Genomic DNA, 9,893 nt, shown 5'->3' with positions numbered 1-9,893 from the left:
GGCATCTTGGCAAAAATGTCAGTAAAAGGTTGATGAGTGTTGGAGGTACTTGTGGCATATGAGCATCTTGAACATATGTGGACCCAGATAGATACAATGGTGTCTCAACAGCTATTTCCTCCCTTGTCCTGTGTGTTTCAACAATTCTTTTTCTTTTTGTCAACTCTGCTAACATTTGTTTTAATTCTGCCAACTGTTTGTTCATGTTTTATTGCATTCCTGTAACTGTTTCATTGATCTCTCCTTGAGCCTTTTCTACTATGTCCATTGGACTGGCATCTTTATTTTTTATGATTTTGGTACTGACTTGAGTGCTATAAGTGTGTAAACTCAACTAACCTCATTTCTTAAAATAGCTGTCCTTGAACATTTTATTAATTACCAGAAGTCAGAAATGCATGGCATGAATTCTATTATATAAAAAAAAATTGCTTCAAAGGTTTGACGAAAGTATATTTACAATTCTCATTTCTTGTCCTTAGCCATCATGAAAAGCAATGAATTTAAGCAAATGATGCATGATATGCAAGTCAAATTTTGTTACTTTGGTGAGGGGAAACTTGAATTCCATCTTATATTCAAAATGGGTCATCTAGATATATCCCTTCTGTCTCAAAAGTTTGGTGAAAACATACTTGCAACCATTATTCTTTCTTACACTCTTTTAGGCACGCCAATAAAATAAACAAATGCATCAATTTATAGAAAATCTAGATTAAAAGAAGTTTTCATGCATTTTTAAAAGCATCAAGTTTACACATCATGAATCATTCTAGGCCTGGGGCCAAAAAGTGCCAAACCTGCTCCCACTTCCCTTTGTCTCCCCTAAAAATAGTTAATTATGATTACTAGAAAAGATAACTCTTTGTTTAAAAAGTTTTTTATTCATCATCCTGACCAATCTTACTGTTGTCTGCAGCACTGCCTATCATCATGGCATGAGTCAAATAAGGGTTCTCATGAATAACTAACTTCATCTTGGCATCAAAACTCAGATTTCAATTTTCATCAATCCTTGCACCCTATGTTTCAAAGCTATTCAATTTTCCAAAAAATGACCAATGATGCCAAAATGGTATTCACATCGAGCATTGGGGTCATACCATTCGGGGAAAGGTGATATGCGAGGTTCAGTAGGGATAGAGGCAATGAGATAGTTTTTTAAAAGTAATGGATACAACTCTGTGTCGGACATGAGTATTGGATCAACAAAGATTTTTCCTTTGGTGTTGCCAGAGTTTTTCTGTCCTACGATTGGTTTACTTTGCTGAAAAGATGATAGCTTAGTTAGTCTTGGGGTGGATTGAGAAACTTTGAGTGAAAGATTAGGTTCAAAAGGTAGTGGCGGGATAGCATGCTGAACAGGCGATTGTGAAATATGAGATTGTGGATATGGGTTCAGGTGTGAAATTCTTGATGGTTGCATGAAAATTGAGGGTCTAATCTTAGGTGCTTGGAAAAGAGGTTGAAAATGGTCATAAGAAGGATTTGGGTACGAGTTTGGACTCGGGATAGTTTGTAAAGGTTGTTTGAAGCCAACTGGCTCATTCTTGGAAATCAAACTTTTGAGCTCAGTTATTTGCATGGCTAGTTCACCCATTCCTCTTTTGAGTTCACCCAAACCTTGGTCATTGTTCATATCACCCAATACTTTAGCATCCTCTGGCAGAGTGCTGGAACTAACGAGAGCCAATTGACCTTGACTCGACGAAAGTGACAACGGTCTTTGAGGAGCAACTACTTAACCATACCACTACTTTTAACCATTTCTATCAATTGAGCCATTTGTCGTTTCATCTATCGAAGCTCAAGCCATAATTCCTCTTGATTCACCTCTAAAGCACTAATCCTTGCTTCCAATTAATCTTTCATTTTCGTGACTCTGATTCCCACCAAGACAGACATTTTATTCCAGGACTTAGACAAAAAAATTCTAGATTACTACATTTATTGAATGAATATCACAAAAAGAATGACACACGAAGTATGAATACATGAATACAATGGCTACAAAATGTCATGAAATGCATATATGTCTATGACAATAAATTTTTATATGTACAAATGACCCAAATGAAAATTTTTATCAACCATGAATGTGTATGTAAGGAATGTTATGTTGCACGGATAATGGGATATGAAATGTAACGTTTGTTCCATACGACCCTACCATTCATGAATTTATATGCATGAAATGCAATGACATATTTACATGAATGATGAGATGTATTCCTATGACTAATACAATATACTTGTATGGAATGCATGAACCTATCAAGTGTATGTTATATTTTTACATAGAATGCAATGCTTGTATTATGCCAACCTAGTGAAATTGACACTACCTTTTATGATTTATATGGGATGGGATACATGTATTATTTTTTATGATGTATGAAATGCAAAAGATGAAACAAAATATAAAAAATTTTTTTTTTTTTTAGAAGGAAAAACAAAATAACTAGGACATGAAAATTGATTTTTTGATTGGGCCAATAAACAAAGAATTTAAGAAAAATCTTTGATTTTTTTGAAAACCTTTTTATTTTTTTGGCTTGTTGGATAATGCTTAAAAAAATCACTTTATTCTAAAATATTTTATGAAATTGTAAAATTTGAACAATTACCAAATGAATGAACTACATGTAAAGAGAAAATTTATTTTTTTTTTAGAAAATGCTTTTCTTTTATCATCCATTTTTGGTTATTTCTAATAAAAAGATCGACAATGCTCTACCTTAGGCTAGCTTCATATGGCTCACGATATGCTGGGTTAAGGTTTATACGACTAACGGTTCCTAGACTATTCCTCACATCATTGTTCATTATAGGCTAGTAAGGTTCCCTAATCCTCATCCATTATAGGCTACTAACGAAAAGGGTTCAATCTAAGTGAAAGTGTTTCGCTAGCAAATACGGAAGTTATCAACTCACGAGAGCGTAGCTATTTCACTTCCTCCTAAAGGAGAAAGAGCCCAGGTCTAGAGCTCATGCATGCGAGTAAATATGCAAAGTGTGTGCGAATTAATGTATTAATCAAAATAACATGAATAAATCATAAACACAAAATCAAAATAAAGTAATAGCTAACAAGCAATTTATTTTATTCATTAAAAATCAAAATAAAAGAGATTAAATGAAATGTCAAATAAAACCAATTAAATCCAACAATTCTTAATAGCGCATAATTAAAAGTTTTGGCTTGACTCTCGAATTTAGTCCCCAGCGGAGTCGCCAAGCTGTCGTAACGGTTTTGAGACCACCGACGTAAAAGAGTTTGAAAATCGAAGTAAATGAGGAGAGTCGCCACCAATCTTTATTAGGCTGTGATTGGCCACCCAAAGTTTATCCTTTTAATAAAACTATAAAAACGGGTTTAAAGTTTATCAAAAAAATAAATTTTGATCTACGAAAAATCACGTTAGGTTTGGGAGTCGGTTACATATGGGAAAGGATTAGCACCCCCACAACGCCCATAAATTGATACCATTTAATTACGCGCTATTTTTTATGTTGGATAAAAAATAGTTTTAATTTAAAATTTAACACTAATTTTCTTCATTTGGAAAAATAAAATTTTGCTAAAATTTTTATTTAGAAATATTGAGAAAATATTTAAGTTAAAAAATTATCTTAAAATTCTCTAATATCTAGGTAAAATTTAAAATAACTCTTTTCGCTTAAGATTTAACATAATAATCCTTAAAATGAAATAACAGTCTTTATAGAAGATAATTGTTAGTGACTCTCCAACATCTAGGTAGAGTACCAAGAATTATTTTCTTCGAAATGTTATTTTTATTTTATTTTATAATATCACAAAAAAAATTTTAAATGTATTATTCTTTTTTATTATAAAATATTTTATCATCAAACAGTAAATTAAAGAGAGAATAATGCTGACAATTATCGATGATAACACGCTAACGTATGTATGCTAATGGATGTCATGTAAAATGAAATACAATTTAAAAATTGAGTTTTTAAGTATAATGAGACCACCCCGACTCTCCAACATTTAGGCAGAGCTTAGATGCGACTGTTTATATTTAAGATCTCAATTTACTATTATACTTTTTATTTATTAATCTTATTATTAATGCGAATTAAGAACTCGTGTAAAAAAAAACTTAACGAAGTAAAGTTTCCTAAGCACCCCATCATCTAGGCGACATTCGAGAATAAATTACATCAAATGAGACTTTCACATGTGTCCTTAGAGTTTTCAGAATGTTTTAAGTAAGGGCTTAAGTAGAGATTTTGAAGGTTTGGTTTAAGGTTTATAGGGTTTTAAAGCTTAAATTTTAGGATATGAAAGGTTTATGGTTTTGATTTTAGAGTTTGGAGATTTTAGGATTTGGGTTTTGTGGTTTGGGGTTTTGATTTAAGGGTTTGAATTTTATGGATTTTGGATTTTAGGGATTTGGATTTTTGGGTTTGGATTTTAGGGGTTTTGAATTTTAGGGGTTTGGATTTAGCGGATTTTGGATTTTAGGGGTTTCGAATTTTAAGAAAATACGAACATCTCTAAAAATACCTAACATTTAGGTGGATTTTCGAAGCAAGTTCGATTCTAATGATTTTTGAAAATTAATTAAAAATTTCTTATATATTTATTTTTATGAAAGTTTATTAATAATAATTTCTCAACATCTGGGCGAAATTATTTCTTTAAGAAAATATTTTTTTATTTCCTCCAACATCTAGGCAGGGAAAATAATAATAATTATTCTATTATTATTATTATCTTAAGCATTTTTAATATATATTATTCTATATTGTTTAATTATTATTCTATATTGTTTTCATTTTGTTATTATTAAAACAATTAAACACTTATTCTAACAAATTTAGAAATTTATCATGCAAGAAAAAAAAATACTCAAAGTAACAAAAATAATAATATAAAAAAAATTTAAAAATTTTAAAAAATATTTTTTACCTAAATCGGACCGGTCAATAATCCAGTCAACGACGGTTAGGTTGGATCGAAAAGGGATCGTTTCGACGCGCGTTTCGATTGAGCTGGTTGAGAAATGGTTCGGGCCGGTCTAGAGAGCGGTTCGGGTATTGGCGAACGTTGCGTGTCGATACGATAAGTGGAGAGGACGACGGAGAGTTCTTAGAGTTTGGTGTAATGACATAACGCTTGCTGGTTCGTCGGGGAAGAAGACCTGTGGGCCCAAAAAATGCAGCGTTGATTGATTTACCGTGAGTTATAAGTTTAAGTTTAATTTTGTTGATTTCGAATTCATTGTTGATTCTCCTTTCAATTCATAGCTGACTCTGGATTTTTCTTTCCAATGTGGGTTTTTTTAGTCTAATTCATGCTTAACTAAAATGCGAATGGTTGTGGCAGCAATATAATATGTTGAGTTGGGTTTTTTTTTTTTTTTTTTGTTTGCTTGATTTGAGTATTACGCTAGTAAAGCTTTGTCTAATGCTTTGAACCTTCATCTATTTTTTTGCTTTGAGAATGACACATTTTGAGATGAAATAGGTTGCTACTTGGTAATATCACGGCACTAATGGTATAATATTGCCATAAAATGAGGGAAGAATGGCTTGCTCGCAACGGACTTGTTCCAAACATGAAAATTAAATATTTGCTGTGGTAGTCAGCAGAAGTTTGAGTAGGAGACCTTATTGGTGGTGGCCTGACCTTATTATAGTGATTACAGTCGTAGACTTAGATTAGGCTGTGGAACTAGAATGTAGTGATAGCTTTATCGTTAAAAGCCCAAAGTAGAATGGAAAATTATTTGACAAAATCTGAACAAGAAATTTTGCTTGAAGAAATCAAGTTGGGACTTCAGCAAAATGACATCTTTGAGTTGGTCGAGATCTAGCGCTATGTAACAACTTATAGGAAGATGGCTTTCGAGAAAAAATATGGTCATATTGCTTCACTGCTTGAGGTGCCTACGAAAAATCAGTTGATAAGAGCTTTAGTTCAGTTTGAGATCCTGCATACAGATGTTTCATATTCAATGAAATAAATATGACCCCAACGATTGAAGAATATGCTACATTATTATGGTTGCATCTTTCCAATCCAGATAAAATCTATTGGCGAGGTCAAAAACTTGGATCTCGAAAGAAACTCACTTGTATGATAGAGGTCCCCACTCAGAATGTGAACTTGTATATCTAAACAAAAGGCCAAAGTGATTGCATCCCCTGAGAAATCTTACGTGATTACATCATCAAATACTTAGAGGATGAACGAGGCATGAGAATGATAGCTTTAGTAATTTATGGCTTGATTATCTTTTCAAAGGTCTTGGGGCACATTGAAGTATCAGTGATTGACTTTCTCGAGCAGGTGAAAAATAAAATCAATCATGTTCCTTCTATACTGGCAAAAACCTTTAGATCATTGAATCATTATCGAAGAAAAGGATGATGCTTCATAGGGTGTATACAGTTACTCTACATTTGGGCAAAAAGTCATCTTCAACATCCTATGGGTAAATTTCATCCTACTTATAGTAATAAAAGTAGGCCAATTGAAGAATATTGCAATGTTGAGTGGCCAGAATCAAAGACTAAGAAAGAGTGGGTATTGATTTTGCAAGATCTCACTAGTGCTCAAGTTATATGGAGAGCTCCATGAATACCACGAGAAGCTATGTTATATAGGTGTGGTGACAAGCCATGGGTTCCACTTTTAGGACCATGTGGAGGTATAAGCTATGCTCCAGCATTGGTTCATCGATAATTAGGGTCAGAGTAATTTGTCCCAATGACTCATGGGCTTCAAGAATTGAAATTCTCTTTTGAGGAATCAAGATTTCTGAGAAAGATAAAAGAGATTATTAGAGAGTGAAAGCGGACTAGTAGAGTCGATCGTGGGGGATATACAGACAAAGCCACTTATGAATATCTTATATGGAGAAGTCAGTGGGTCACAAGCAAAGTTAGTCCTAAAAAAAATAAACCATGCCACCAAAAAGACACCCATTGTGAAAAGATTCCTAAAGATATGAAGATTAGGAAAAGCAAATTTGAAGAAGAAAAAGAAATATAAGAACTTGAAAAAAAAATGCTTCAGCATGAGATTAATGAGTGAAAAGACAAGACTGATAAGAGTGAAGCAAAATCTCGAAGGCTTGAAAGAGAACAAAAAAATATTTTTGAAAGTTGGCATAAATCCATCGCCACAATAACTACAAAGCTTGAAAAATCCAGAAAAAATACAAAACAGCTTCGATCCAATTTATTATCTAAGGAAAAAGAGCTTAATCAATTTGTGGAAGAAAAAAAGGTACTACGAAGTCTCGTAGATGACTTGAAACAGTAAATGCATTATCGAAGTGAAGCCATTCAAGTTTTGAGAGAGGAACGAAATCAATTTAAATATAGAGCACAGTATTGGAAGGAAGAATATCAATTGAAAGAATTTCAAGCTATTCGCCTAGTAGAACAAATAAGATAAGTCAGCTTTAAAGCAAGAGACATGGCCCTAGAGGCTAAACAAGTGAAAGAAGAGGTTTACCCAAGACAGTATAGCCAACACTTGACCAATTTTCTAAAAAATACTTATGAGCAGTACAAGCATATAGGGCATTTCTTTTGAAAATTTTAATATTGTAATGAAAGAGGTATTTAGTAAGGATAACGTGAAGTTATGATATGGTGGTTCAAGTTCAAACTTAAAATCTTTTGCAAATATTGGATATATAATAAGCACATCCTTTGCATTGATGCATTGATGCATCATATGTGTATTTCATTTTAAAATAAAAAATGCATCATGACTAAAAGAAAGAGACCTCAAAATAACAAATCTCAAAGAGTTTCTTTTTAACTCAATCAGGTGTAAGAATAGTTAGGCTATCAAGAAAACATAGATAAGACCACTCGACATCGTTACAATACTCACTCACAAGTCAAGCGAGCAAGTATCTAGAATAGAAAGGATAGAAAAAGCTCAATTTGATATGCACGAGCAAATGATTAGGTCTTAACAAGAGTTGATAGAACAAATGACTTGGACTCAAGAAGAGACTTGGAGGGAAATGGTCGCAATGATGGACATGATGAGGAAATTAACCAAAGGAAAATAGGTTGTTGAAGAAGGGAAGATCCGTTGTATCCACCAGAGTTTACTCCACCCTATGCTCAAACCTCTCATCAAATGCATCTACAAATGACACAACCTGAAAGGCAGCCACATGCTCAGTTTAATTTACCTCAATTTATGGTTCAACCACGTAGTCAAAGACATGTTAGTTTAAATATTGGGGCAAGTCATGTTGACCCCATTACAGTATCAGATTTAAATGACCCAAGAGAACAAGATAATCTAAAGAAAGGCACGTCAGAGCAATATGAGAATATAAAGGCACAGCAAAAGTTAGATCTCTTGGAAGAAAGGCTACGAGCTATTGAAAGTATAAATATTTTTAGTACAATTGATGCCAGTGAACTCAGTTTGGTTTCAGATTTGGTAATCCCACCAAAGTTCAAAGTATCAAAATTTAAAAAATATGATGGAACCAAATGCCCTCAGGCACATATCACTATGTTTTGTCAAAAAATGATTGGACATACAAACAAGGACAAGTTATTTATCCATTATTTTCAGGATAGTCTTATTAGATCAGCTGCCAAATGGTATATTCAACTAGACAGGAATCGTATTCAGTCATAAAAAGATCTGGCCAAAGAATTTATTACTCAATATAAGCATGTCACAAATGTGGTTCAATATAGACTATCAATGCAAAACATGGAAAAAAAAACTAATAAAAATTTTAAAGAATATGCCCAGAGATGACGAGATGTTGCCACTCAGGTTCAACCTCCTTTCATCGAGAAAGAAACAACTATTCTATTCATCAGTACTCTTCGAACACCATACTATGATAAGCTCATTGGTCATGCCACAAAAAACCTTACGATATGGTGATTACAGGCGAGATAATAAAAAATGTCATTAAAAATGAAAAGATTGATGGAGGTAATGTTTCTAGATCAAAGAAAAAATGACCATCCAAGAAGAAAGATGCAGAAGCGCAAGCTGTCACCACTGAAAAACCAAAATCAAGACCTTTTATCCTATACCACTCATATCCTGTATACCAACCTTCGTACCCAACCATTTCTAACATTTTTCAAAACCCATACCATTACCAACCAATGCAAACCCAGACACCTACTTTTCAAGCCAATATTCATCCCCGAGCACCTTTACCATAATCTTCCCCTCAAGTAAATACCATAGATTTTAATCGAAAGAAATCTTGAAATAATTTAGAGCAATAATGATTTGATCCAATTCTTATGACATACACGAAGTTGTTCCTTCAGTTTTTTCAGAAACACTTGGTGGCTCAACAACCCATAAAAGCCTTTGAAACCTCCATATTCGAAGTGGTACGATCCTGAAGCTTCATGCGACTATCATTATGGAATTTAGGGCAACTCCTTGAAAAATTATATGGCTTTCAAACGTAGGGTGCAAAGCTTTATTGATATCGAAATCTTAAATTTCACAACCAAGGTTGGACCAAGTGTGAAGGCCAACCCGTTACCTAATTAAAAAAATTATAATTACAATTAAATATTATATTTATATAATTAATTATTACATCATTACAAATATTGAAAAATTAATTAATATATTAAAAATTTAATAAAGTAACAAAATTCACATATAGTAAAATTTAAATTTAAAACTTATAAAATTTTAAAATCTTTTCCTTATCACTAAATCAAGGTTAATTGGCATTTTAACCAAATTACTTAATTCTTAACCGATTTCATCGAATCTTCACTTTGTCCTTACCAAAAGTCTAATTTCTTTTAGTGGTCATGCTCGTTAGAAACATGCAATCTCAAGGATAAGTAAGTTATAATGTCATTTTTTTAAAATATAATTATATAAT

This window comes from Durio zibethinus, chromosome 6 (genome assembly GCF_047325235.1).
Source record: "Durio zibethinus cultivar Kanyao isolate XHJ-2024 chromosome 6, ASM4732523v1, whole genome shotgun sequence".
In the NCBI taxonomy this organism is placed as follows: domain Eukaryota; kingdom Viridiplantae; phylum Streptophyta; class Magnoliopsida; order Malvales; family Malvaceae; genus Durio; species Durio zibethinus.
The sequence above is the reverse complement of the archived record's forward strand: the minus strand, read 5'-3'. Positions refer to the sequence as shown.